General features: G+C 37.9%; 1 long non-coding RNA gene across 1 annotated transcript; it reads right to left on the bottom strand.

Annotated features, from left to right (window-relative positions):
• Positions 1–5,148: 5,148 nt before the first annotated feature.
• LOC113616858 (uncharacterized) lies at positions 5,149–12,442 on the bottom strand. The gene is made up of 2 exons (XR_003431424.1): positions 12,226–12,442; positions 5,149–5,802 (listed from the first exon to the last, which is right to left on the bottom strand). It is a non-coding gene; the product is annotated as an uncharacterized LOC113616858 (long non-coding RNA).
• Positions 12,443–12,513: the final 71 nt, after the last annotated feature.

The raw sequence follows: 12,513 nt of genomic DNA, 5'->3' as shown, positions 1-12,513 counted from the left end.
GTCCAGGCATTTTAGGTCCAGAATTTCAGGTGTTAGAATAATTTTCTGGTGACAAATGTCGAAAAAAAAAGCACCGCATTTTCCTGTTTGTAAGGAGGTAATAAATTCAATCTTAAAGAGTCAATAATGGGGCTAAGTATTTAAGAAAGAAGAGTTATTCTCCAGGAAGATGGGAGGAGATGGACATTCTAAGGACAGGAATGCCCTTTCAGGAAACTTGCAAAGGGAACAGAAAAGTAACATAGTAAGATTCTGCTATCCAGTGTTCACAGAACATGAGTGGGATACTCTTGACTGTAAAATGGGAAGCCAACTTTTGCTCACCATATACATACCTTACTCAGTACAAATGTTTATTAAGAATCTCCAAAAGCTAGACACTAGGCATCAGGGCTACACTGATAGAGCAGATAAAGTGCCTGGCCTCAGGGAGCTTGTGCTTCAGATGATGTACATCAGCTAGATAGACTGAATGATGGATACTATATTGGGTTCACACTTCGTCTCAAGAAAAAAATATATCCATAGACGTGATCCAGGAGTCAAATGGCAAAAGACCTAGCCTCAAAGTGAGTGTTAATTTCATTAAATGGTAGGTAAAAATTGTTTTATATGCCGAGATAGGCTCTGCTTAAAAGACACACTATTCCTCCAAACGTATTATACAAGGCAGCTTATGAACCTGTGACTTTTTCTAGGAGAAATGTTGCCTTCTTTCTCAAGAAGGGAGCGGTAGGGGTCGGGGTGGAAATAGTTTCATCATCAGAGGCACAGTCTCACTACTACTGCTCAGCTCCAATTCGCAACCTTCTGAATGGTTTCCAGACTAAGTCATTTAGCAAAGTGATGAAGAAAAAATGGCCCATTAATCTTATGATGCGTGTTATAACTTAACTCTGGGTTTAGCATAGGAAAAATATTATTTGCATTGATTAGAAATATGCTTTATGGCTGCCTATATTATTCACTCTAAACATTCTAAAATTATTAGCTGGGTTGACATGATGAACTGCACAGGAGTACTTCTAGATGACATCTCAATGTCATCTGTTACTCACATCATATAGGTCTAGGAATCAATATGTGTTTTACTCAATATGAGATCTTATTCCAAACACCAAAATATGCCTGTTTTTATTCGATGGTCATCATCATGAAACTACCAGCTAAACATCATTTAGAAAATTCAAAGCAAGTAAATTACTGTATTAACTGTCCAACTATGATTATGACTTTCCTCCACTTAGAGCTGAACCTAATATAATGATCTGGTCAGTCTGACCAGGAGGATTTATTCATTAATTTACTCAAATGTTCTGAGGTATATTTTGAAGGACTTAAATTATGGTCTGCTTTGTAGGATCCAACAGTAAGGGTGCAGGTTTATCTCTTACAAGCTCTGTGACCTTGCCCAAGTGACTTAGCATCTCTGAGCCTCACTTTCCTAATCTGTAAAATGGAAACAATAATAGAACCCAAGTTGTAAAGCTGAAGGAAAAAAAAGTAATATGGTAATGTATTTTGGCACAAAAGAGCAGTTACGCTGATGGTCATTATTTGTGAATACTGTTGCTAAGATTATTGAAAACCTGTTGTGTGTTAGGTGCTGTTCAAGGACTAGAATTTTAAGACTGTTCTTCACCTTTATCCCAGTTTTACCTGCAAAGTTCTGCCATGCACTGGAAAAACATACTGGTATTTCTAGGGAAGGGGACCACTCAGGTGACATTTTTGTTTCACCAGGTATATAAAGTATACAAAGGTTATAGTGTATCTTTTAAGTCCTTTGGACGTCTAGTTACCTTTCACTAGAATGATTCTAGTAGATCCTGATAGATACCTGAGACAAGGTCAGGTCAGTGATGTTGGTACCTTTTCTGGCTTAAGAGCATAGGGCAGAAACACAGGAAGAGAGGTCTTCCTTTTCCACTCCTGTTACTAAGAACCCTCTCGAATAATGACAATCTGAAACAGATCACTACATCGTTGCATGTTGTAGAATCAAAGCAGTGTACAAAGCAAAGAGCACTGGCCTCCATTATACTTGCATTTCACTCGAGATTCACTTTTCTAGACCGTGGAGAAAGCAGATGTTCCAACACTTTCCAGGTACTGGAATATTACAAGCTGGCAATCTCCACCACTGCATGTTTGATCACACTATTCCCTGCAAATGGAATGCTGTTCCATCAAGGTCAGATTGACCAGTGCAAATACCCAATTTTATCGTACGGTCAGAACCACATTAACTTACTGAAATTCTGCCCAGCTCAGGGTCTACCTTCTCTGTGAAACCTCCTGTGAGATCCCAAGTTACAAACAACTCTATCTTCTTCAGAAGACATTGTATACTATATAAATAGTAATTTACATATAAATATATGTATATGTGTGTGTATTTCTTTGTTACATTAAGTTATAACTCCTGTGGTTTCTCTTCTTAACTAAACTGGACCCCCTTATCATCACAGTGGCCATGTACATCATTGTATCCTCCAAAAAATCCAGATAATAATATCATGGATTCAGTATATAGTTGTTTAATAGAAAACAATTAACTAACCACTGCAGAATACTAGTGTCTCTCAAGGTGTGTTCAGTGGATCATAAATCCTATGAGACAGTCCATGAAGGAAAAGATTTCAAATAAATTTGGGATCTGTTGTCCACTACATCTCCTTATCAGAGACTCATAATTCACAAGACTCGTAAAAAGCTCTGTAGCAAAGAAACTGTTGACTTAGTTTGACCCAGTATTTTTCTTACAAGAGTATCAGTTCTGGAGGTCAAGGACATTTTCCACCTCTAATACAACATCTCTACTGCCTAGTAGAGTGCCTGGCACTTAGCAGACACCTAATAAATATTTGAATAAGTTTCAACATACATTCCCCTTTTAAGCCATAGAAGAAAACCACAGTATATAGTAGATTTTGATTTACTTGGGGAGAATAATAATATGAATAGATAAATTTACACAAATCATTTTGAAGTATATATATTTGATAATACTTTTTTCCACAAATCTACACAATTGCACATTTAGTGGTGATAGTAAACGAACTACATTTGCTTCTGAAAACTTGCTAAGAAGGATGGCTACTAAAAACTACAACTTGAACCCAAAACAATTGATTTAGTTCATTGGTCCCCACTCCTTAGCAGTTTTAATATAGAAGAACATAGACGCATATATTTCTTTTCTGCCATAATATGACATCATATAAGGAATGTGATTTTATTAGCTAGAAATAAGATTTGCTTTTGTTATTTTAGTACATTTGATCACATAAGAATAATTCTAGATTTTTTCCCCTCCTGTGACTCTCACAGCATCCCCATCTAAAATAGACTTTGGAGATTTAGATCAAATGTCATATCAATTGTCCTAGACTGCTTACTATGTGCTTTCACTATAGATTTTAATGTCAATAGAGAAAGGAGAAGGAAAAGTCAGAGGGAAATGAAACAGGTGTATGCAACACCCCTCTCTACTACCGACATTTCTCAGAGTTCTGGGGGAAGTTGCATCTATAAGTGGAAAGTTTTTCACCATGGAACTCACGGTGGTTGAACTTCTCACGAAGAATTTTTTTTTCACTACTGAAGAAAAATATGTTTGATTTTACCATAATTGAAAAGTTCTCCTGTTTCTACTTCTGAGGTTTGCCCTCAAGACTACTGTTGACCTAATGGAAGGGACTCCTATGCATGGAGGAAAAAGTGCACCATTTGAAGGAAAAGCTAAAGGAGTGGTATTCAGGTAGCTCCTCATTCCACCAATGAAAACATACACATAGGTTTTCCACTTTACACCTCATTTTCCACCTTATTTTCATGATTTTGAAATGAATATGTAGGGTCTGATGAGTTTGTCAATAGTCTATAATTATTAGTGTTATTAAAATAGAATACAAATGATAAGCCATATGTAAAAATGCTGTGTGAATAAACTGCTATACCCCAAATAATACAAATGAGTGAATGGCAGTAAATGCTAAGAGGGATTAACAACATAAAGGATATTAAAAAAATGATGACCGTATTTCATATTTATGTGTCTTTTTCTCTCTCACTCTTTTTTTTTTTTTTTTGCGGTCCGCGGGCCTCTCACTGTTGTGGCCTCTCCCGTTGCGGAGCACAGGCTCCGGACGCGCTAGCTCAGTGGCCATGGCTCACGGGCCCAGCCGCTCTGTGGCATGTGGGGTCTTCCCGGACCGGGGCACGAACCCGCGTCCCCTGCATCGGCAGGCAGAGCACTCAACCACTGCGCCACCAGGGAAGCCCTTCTCTCTCACTCTTACTCAACTCCTAAATAACTAAGAGAATATGCTCACAAATGGTAAGCATGTTTTGGATGTTCGATGTGTGTTTGTGGGAAAGAACAAAAAACAACTGCCTCAATTAGGTCAAATATCATACAAGAGATGAATGAGATTAGAGATGGGATTGGGATTTGTGTTAGTTACTCAATAGCTAACCAATCACAGATATGACAGTGTAGTGCAATATGCAAATATACTTTTAAACAACTTCTCTTAAGTTATCTACTGTCTGTAAAGACAATCACACTCAACTGCTCTGCACTTAACCCCAGAGCTTCTGAGGTAGAATCTGTTAGAAACAGGTACACGTTTCATTGCTTTGGCAACATTTACATGGCTCTGCATCAGGCAATACAACTGCTAAGATCACACGCTGGGAATTCAGGAAAGGCTAGTGTCCAGTTCTGGTCGTTCTACCACCCAACTGTGATCTAGGGTAAATTCCTGATGAAAAAAAAAAGAAAAAGAAAAACCCTGGAGATGCTGAAACAGTATTTCCTACTTCACAGGGTCGTCATGGGGATAAAAGGTCATTAGGATAAAGTGCCTCTCACCTAGGAAACACTGATAAATGCTACTGATGCTACCATCATCATCATCATCATGACTGATCAAGAACATATTGCCACATGGAAATTCAACATTCCCTGGGCCATTCACAACTTTCCTTTAAAGGACTCATGTTCTATGTGGGGTCTTAACACCTTCAAATAACAGAAAATACAAGTCTTTACGCCTTTTTTTCTGTAGCTAATTTTGGCATCTTTCACCTCTGTCCACTTAAGTGTTGGTTTAGCATATTCTTGTCACACAAAGAAGCTACTTCCCAAAGAGAGGAACAATGTGTCAAGTGACAAAGACATTGAGTGAAGTCTTTCACATCCTAGATTGTCCACGGTACAGCTCAGCTGGTCTCTGGGTTGGAAGGCCTGGGTCTACTTTGCTCGTCTGTTACAAGGGAAGGGACATGGTCCTTAGCATGTGGTCTGTGAAACAGAGGCAGCTGCGGGTAGAATTATAACACAAGCAGAACTGGCTTCAATTCTTGCTTCTTAGGTCTTTTTCTTCTTGTTCAGCTGTTCAAGGAACTTGCCTGCCCTCTGTCGCTGCCAGGACGATGTTACATCTGCCTGGATAAGTAGGTCACCATTGTATATCAGGAAAGGTCTTATTTGTAATCATCAGGAACCAGATACGGCTAATTTGAGCAGAAAAGGAAACTTTTGGAAGTTTATGGTTAGGTCTCAGTAACTAGAAGCAGACTAAACAACCGAAAGCCAAGGCTATGCTATTGCAATTATAGGATCAGGCCAAAGTGATGTTATAAGTCCTAGCTGGCCTTGCTACCAAGCAGGAACAGGAAACAGGAGGTTGACCCAGCACTGCTGGCCTTGCTTCTTTACATCATTTATTTGTAATTCAAAATCCAAGAGAGGGGTGCAGTTGGCCAACCTGAGGTCACCCGACTGTTTTCCATCTGTAAGGGAGACTGAGCATGTGAGTAAACAGTGTATCTGACATGTTCAGCTTTTATAAGGAGAGGAAGGCTCTGTTTCTCACCAAGACCCACAAAGTGGAAAATTCCCCAAAGAGAAAGGAATTTCAGATCAGATGCTTGGAAAGTTAAAAACAACAACAACAAACAAATGCAGATGTGGAATTAAAGACATGGAGTCATTAAGAACCTATATGTGGAGTGATTCAGACCTGAGTTCACATCTGGAGCAAGCTACTCAATCTTGCTGAGCTTCAATTTTCTTTAAAGGAAACAACGTGGAAGATGATATCCACATGTAACCTGTGGTACACATGAAGGAGGGTAGTACAGTATATGATGCCTGGCACATCCTATGCATTTTCTAAAACTACTAGTAGTACTATTATTATTGTTACTTATTATACAATTTATTGTAGAAATTAACAGGGAGAGTATTAATAAATGTTAATACAGTGCTAAGTGTCACATTTATGATCTCAACTAATTATTTGTTGATTCAACAAACATTCCACATATCAGAAAATAACCTTAGTGTATATATATATATATATATATATATATATATATATATATATATATATTTAACAGAAGAAAAGAAACCCTGAGGCTTAGAAAGTGTAAACAATGTACCAAAAGTCACTCATTTAAGAGGTAATGGAATATTATTCAGCCTTAAAAAAAATGAAGGAGATCCTTTCATTTGTGACAATATAGATGAAACAGGAGTGCATTATGCTGATGAAATAAACCAGACAGGATAAATACGAATGATATCATTTATATAGGGAATCTAAAAAGAAAAAAAGCCACACTCATAGAAACAGAGTAGAAAACTGGTTGCCAGGGGCTGGGGTGTGGGTGGGGAAAAGGGGGGAAGACTGGTAAAAGGGTACAAACTTTTGGCTGCAGGATGAATAAGGTCTGAGGATCTACTGTACAACATAGTTACTACAGTCAATAATACTGTATTGTATAACTAACATTTTCTGAGAGAATAGAACTTAAGTGTTCTCACCAAAAAAAGAAAAAAAGGAAAAAGGTGTCATGAGCTGTTAGATGTATTAATTAACGTGATGGGAAGGATCCTTTTACAACAGATATGTATATCAAATCATCATGATATACTCTTTGACTATCTTACAATTTTGTCAATTATACCTCAATAAAACAGAAAAAAAAGAGGTAATAAAGATGAGACTCCAATCCAGGATTATCCAGCTCAAAAAACTACACTCTTAACCATTACAATATAGTATCCATCCATATGTTGTAACTGTAAAATGCTTAACACAAAGGAAACGTTAAATAAATGGTATTTATTCTAACTCTAATGCTTACTAGATATTAGTTATGTGGTATGCTTTACATCTAACTACAAGGGTATAAGGTGCAAATTCTTGCTACAGAACATAAAAGCCCCTGTGGTACCCTGTAGGATAAACACAGTACCTGTAAATCTCTCATCTCTCAACCCAGAGTCTCCTCAAGTTGGAGGTCTTTACCCCCTTTATAATGTGGGAATAATGCCTTTCCCACATTTGCACTGGGCATGAAAATCCATACTTCCAGGTGTATACTGAACCTCCACTTAGCTCCTCGTCACCTTGGACTCACCAGACCAAAGATCATTTATTCCATTAATATAAATGATGTAGGGCTAGAAGTACAGAATATACAGAGAGTGTTGGAGGAATCCAAACAACAAGTCCTCCACTCTCAAAACAAATTTTAGAGTTCCAAAAGTAAAGAGCAATGTTTGGAAATAAAACTAAAAATGAAACTAACATCTACAATTAGCCAAGTATTTATTATGGGCCAGGCTACTTACTAGGCACTTGATAAACATTACAGCTCATCTTCCTGCAGTCCTTCAAAGTATATAATATTGTTTCTATTTCATAGAGAAGAAGATTGTATCTAAGCAGGTTAGTGATTAGCCCAAGACCACAGGGCTAGGCTGTAAGAAAAGAAGGCCAAGTTTCAGTGGTCAAAATGGTGATGGATGTTATAACTAGAAGATTACGGCTAATCAAATAAAAATATTCAAAACGGTCCTAATGCATTATTAGGATTTCTTTAGAATAACTTGGGTGCCTTAGTGAATACAGTAGTGGTAGGCACTACAGTCTCTTTAATTTGCTAATCATACAAATCTACTTTAACATTCTTGGTGACAAGGAGCTAACTACCGATAAGACAGCTTCTTCAGTTTTGGGGCTACTCCAGGGTGAAATGCCGGAACGTCTTACTGCCTGCAATGTTACCTAGTTCTACCAGGGGGAATAAAGCAGAACAAGTAGCCACTGTTCTTGACAAATGGATACTGTTTCAGTTTTTCAAAATATGAGTGTCAGATTCATTCATTGTATCAGATAGATCTGTCAAATGGCTTTGCCCATTTACTAATGGATGGCACACTGCAGACACACGTTGGGTCAAAGGACTCAATGTCACCTCATTGATACTGTCATCAATATAATTTGTATTGGCATTTTGTCTCACCCTGACTTTAAGGACTATGTGAGGAGATCCAAGTCTCCAGACCATGGACTGATCACCTCTGCTTGACACAGTATTCTCTGCTCATTTCCAGAGGGGACCAAGGATGAGCTCTTGTACTTCTGAGTCTATTCACCCTACCTGGCAACACATACTACCTGGGCTGATTGGATCAAGCAGGAGCCCCAGAGCTTAAATTTCCAGCTGCATTGGAGGAAACAGAGGCTATGCCCCAATCCCATAACCCCTCACTTCTTACTGCTAGCCTATCCTAGGCTGTTCTTGCTGATAGGAGTACTTCATGCTAAAAATTAATTTTGCTTACCTGATGGCAGTCACACAACCTCAAATGCCATTTTTATAAATAAGGCAACCACCAATGGAGTGTGATTTAGGGTTTTTTCTTCTGTAGACCCTGCCTACCCTATAAAATCTCCCATTACTGCATCATGGAGACTATAATCCCTTTCCGAGGGAATAGATTCTTTCCAACCATAAGATGAAATAAGAACTTACATTTCTGTACTGCCCAAAAGGAAATAAATTGATTACAAAATGCAGGAGAATGACTGATTTTCCACATTTGTTGTGTTCATTAAAGGGTTTTTGAATAGACTTGACAGTATTAAAGAAGTTCAACACACACAAAATAAAAATTAATAAGTGAAGAGAAAAAAATTGCATTTACAACAAACAAAATAAACACATTGATATATAAAAGGCTGTTATACATCGATGAAAAATGGATGTCATAAAGTCACAAACTAAAAAGTATTAACAGCCAATAAAGATATGAAAATATGTTCAACCTTGCTATTATTAATCAAAGAAATACAAATAAAATAATTCAGGTGTCATATTTTACTGACTAGAATGACAAAGTTTTAAAAAACTTGATAATACCGGTATTGATATTGATAATACTGGTACTGATGAGTGTGTGTAAGAAACCACACTGGATGTTAAATTCTTGGTAGAAATAAAAAGCACGGTAACCTTTCTGGAAGACAATATGTCAGTATGTACCAGAACTGACAACCAGCCATTCAAGTTCTAGAAGTCCATTCTAAGGAAATAAACAAATGCTCAAAGACATATGAACAAGGATGCTTGTCTCATTGTTTAGCAAAGCAAAACAGGAATAATCTAAATGTTGAACAGTAGGGACTGGTTAAATAAATAATAGAATGCTGTTCAACCATTAAAAATGATGCTGCAGATTTTTATTAGGTGATGAGTAATCATACTTATATTACTAAATAAAAATGTTATAGAACTGTTTTGTAGTTTGATATAATAATTAAAGGTATTTTACACTTGCATTGTATTTATATGCACCCCGTCACAAAAAAGTTTCCAAAGATACCCTCAAAAATGTTACAGAGATGATTTATCAGAAATGGGATTTTGAGTTATTCTTCCTTTTTTCTTTAAATCCTTTCAATTTTGGAGTTTCTGCAATGAGCCTGTATTATTTTTACAATTAAAAATATTTAAATTTACAACAAAAGGATCTAAATTCCTCCACTTTTCCATTTATTTTCCACCCTGACTCAGGGCATTTGTGTAAAAAAAAAAATCAGCTTATTTTCTCTTTTGTATCAATCTAAATTTACTTTTCATAAGTTAACTATTTTAGTCTGGCAAAAGTTTCACACAGGAAAATTGTTAAGGTCTGAGTATTCTATTACCTTTAAAAGCACTGGAAACTTTGAAATTCTTTCTTTCAGAATTTTCATATAATACTGAAAGGCGGGGGGGAGGTAGCAAAATGAAGGGAAATAGATAGTAGTAGTCAACTTCAATTAAGAAAAAGCAACAAGAGGCAGTTTGTACTCTTTTGATACGGCAGAAGCCCCATGTGTCAACTCATGCTAAAAAATGTATATATACACACACATATATATGTTTGTGTGTATTATATGTATATGTGACACACACACATAATTAATCCACAGTCTTAGGCTAATCACTCATTGTGGCAGAAACAACGAGCTGTTGACTACACTTTAATTAGCTCCTCCAGCCTGTAGAGGCATCACTAGGACCACGATAGGAACAACATTCTCCATCTCCGCTTGCATCTGGGTATGGTTCTATCCCAAAGAACGTGACCAGAGGTGACCTGAAGAGTTTATGTCTGAAGGATAACGAGTTGATAATTGTAGCTTGCAGCTTCCTCTCTCCTTTCCTTTTTAGGACAAACGTAGAGCCACTTGATGAAGGTGGTGGGTCCCTGAATAACTGAGCAGAAAACTGACCCTCAGACCACCAAAGCCCATACTACACTCCTGAGTGAGTGAGAAATGAACTGTCCATGTGTTGCTCCACTGAGGTTTAAGGTTTATTATTTAGTGTTTAACGCATTTTTTCTTTAAACCTCAGTTGCCTTCTCTGTAAAATAAAGTCTTTGAAAAGGATCCACTGGAAGTTTTTTCCATTGCTTATGTTTTTATCCTAGTTTTTAATTCTCAGAAACATTGCGCACATTTTACCTTCTAAGTTAGTAAGTCTACTTTTTTTCCCACAAAGACGGGTTCTTCAAGTGATGGAGAAGTCATAGCAGACTGTTGCTTCAGTTTAAGATACGCATTCACATATGAGATGAGAAGGGTGAGGACCCAGAGAAACGCCTTTGACAGAGGGGAGTGAGAGCATACTGAAGAATGTTTAGTAATAAAGAATTCAGGTGGGAGAAACGGATGGGTTACATCTAACAGATTTGCTCAAAGGAATTCTGGAAAGGCAAATATGTGAAAATGTATAGCAAAGACATGAAATGCCTTTTGGTCCCTAAATGGATTTCATTTCAAAGACGTGCATATTGCAAATACATGTACCATAACACTTCTCTGTCCACTTCTAGAATTTTCTAAAGCCTGACAGAACATCTGCAGAGAGAGGATGTCATTCCAAGATAATCGACTGCGAGTTACTAAATTAAGATAAAAATGTCCTTAACCTTGAAGAGTTTTTAAAGAGATTTTAGAAGAAAGGAGCCCTCCAGGGGGTTGTATAACTATGTAATTGTACCCTTTCTAAAAGGCTATTTACAGATACATAATGTTTCCCCTCCATTCTTTAAAGTAAAATATAGGATAAAAAAATAGTTTGGGGATAATATTTGTTTGGGACAGCAGGCACTGCTAATCAGTACCACTCTCTCCTTGTTCCTTACTATCAGAGCCCTGGTTTAGGAGACCCCATTATCCTTAAGGCTAAGGTGGCCAGTTTAAAATCCGAGCTGATGAGATCTAAGTGCAAGTCTGCTGACCATCTGTGGTAAAAAATTTGCTCTCTGAGTTAGACACTGCCTTTTTTTTCTTACTTAATTTCTTTTTTTTTTCCTTTTCTTTCTTCCTGCCCAAATTGTTGGAACACTATTGGAGATTCTGGGGTCACTTTGAAGCTATGTGGACGTGCTAGAGATGTGGAAGCTGGAAGAGCGAAGCAGCCCAGTCCCCTGGTGATGCCCTTCAGCAGCTGGACTAACGCTAGAGGGACTATCTCCAAACTTCCTGCTACCCGTGGAAAGTAAGGTAAATCACTCATTCACTTTCTGTTACCTACTAACTGATCCAGAACTCTAACCTCAGGGTTCTAGAACCCTTCTCAGTATCCCATAGTCATACTCATGTTCCGGACTCCTGATCATCAGACTTGCTTATAGCAGATGTATGGGGAGGGTGGGCTCTTCTGGAAGCCCTCATACTTCCTCCCCTACCCCCACCACACACAAATAATGATCTTTATGTCCACTCATCCTTCTATCTACACTCAGAGGCCAGGGCCCCCAGGAAGGCTTCACCGACAACCCTTTACTCCTCTCTACATGCAGAAAGGGTAGAGGTGTGGGCTCTGGAATCAGACTTCCTAGACCTGAATTCTTAATCTGTTACTTACCAGTTTAGGACATGGGCAAAGTAGTTACCTTCTCTGGACACCCCTGTAAAAGAGGAACACTAAGTAGCACCCATGTACCTTACTGAAAGGATTAAATGAGCAAATGCAGGTAAAGTTCTTGTAATTTTTTCTTGGGTCAATCAATTCTAGCTGCTATTGTTACCTTTGACTAATTTAGGGCAGAGTCCCTTTGCCCTCCTTTGGTTCTCTGGGCCCGCCTCATTCACAACACACACAACCGCATACTGCAGAGTTTTGAAAGGTGGTTCTCAAAATGTGGTCCCTGGG

The sequence above is a fragment of the Aethalodelphis obliquidens genome, unplaced genomic scaffold (genome assembly GCF_003676395.1).
Source record: "Aethalodelphis obliquidens isolate GAN/ISIS:26980383/991018 unplaced genomic scaffold, ASM367639v1 scaffold656, whole genome shotgun sequence".
Taxonomy (NCBI): domain Eukaryota; kingdom Metazoa; phylum Chordata; class Mammalia; order Artiodactyla; family Delphinidae; genus Aethalodelphis; species Aethalodelphis obliquidens.
This window is presented reverse-complemented; position numbering and strand designations above follow the sequence as displayed.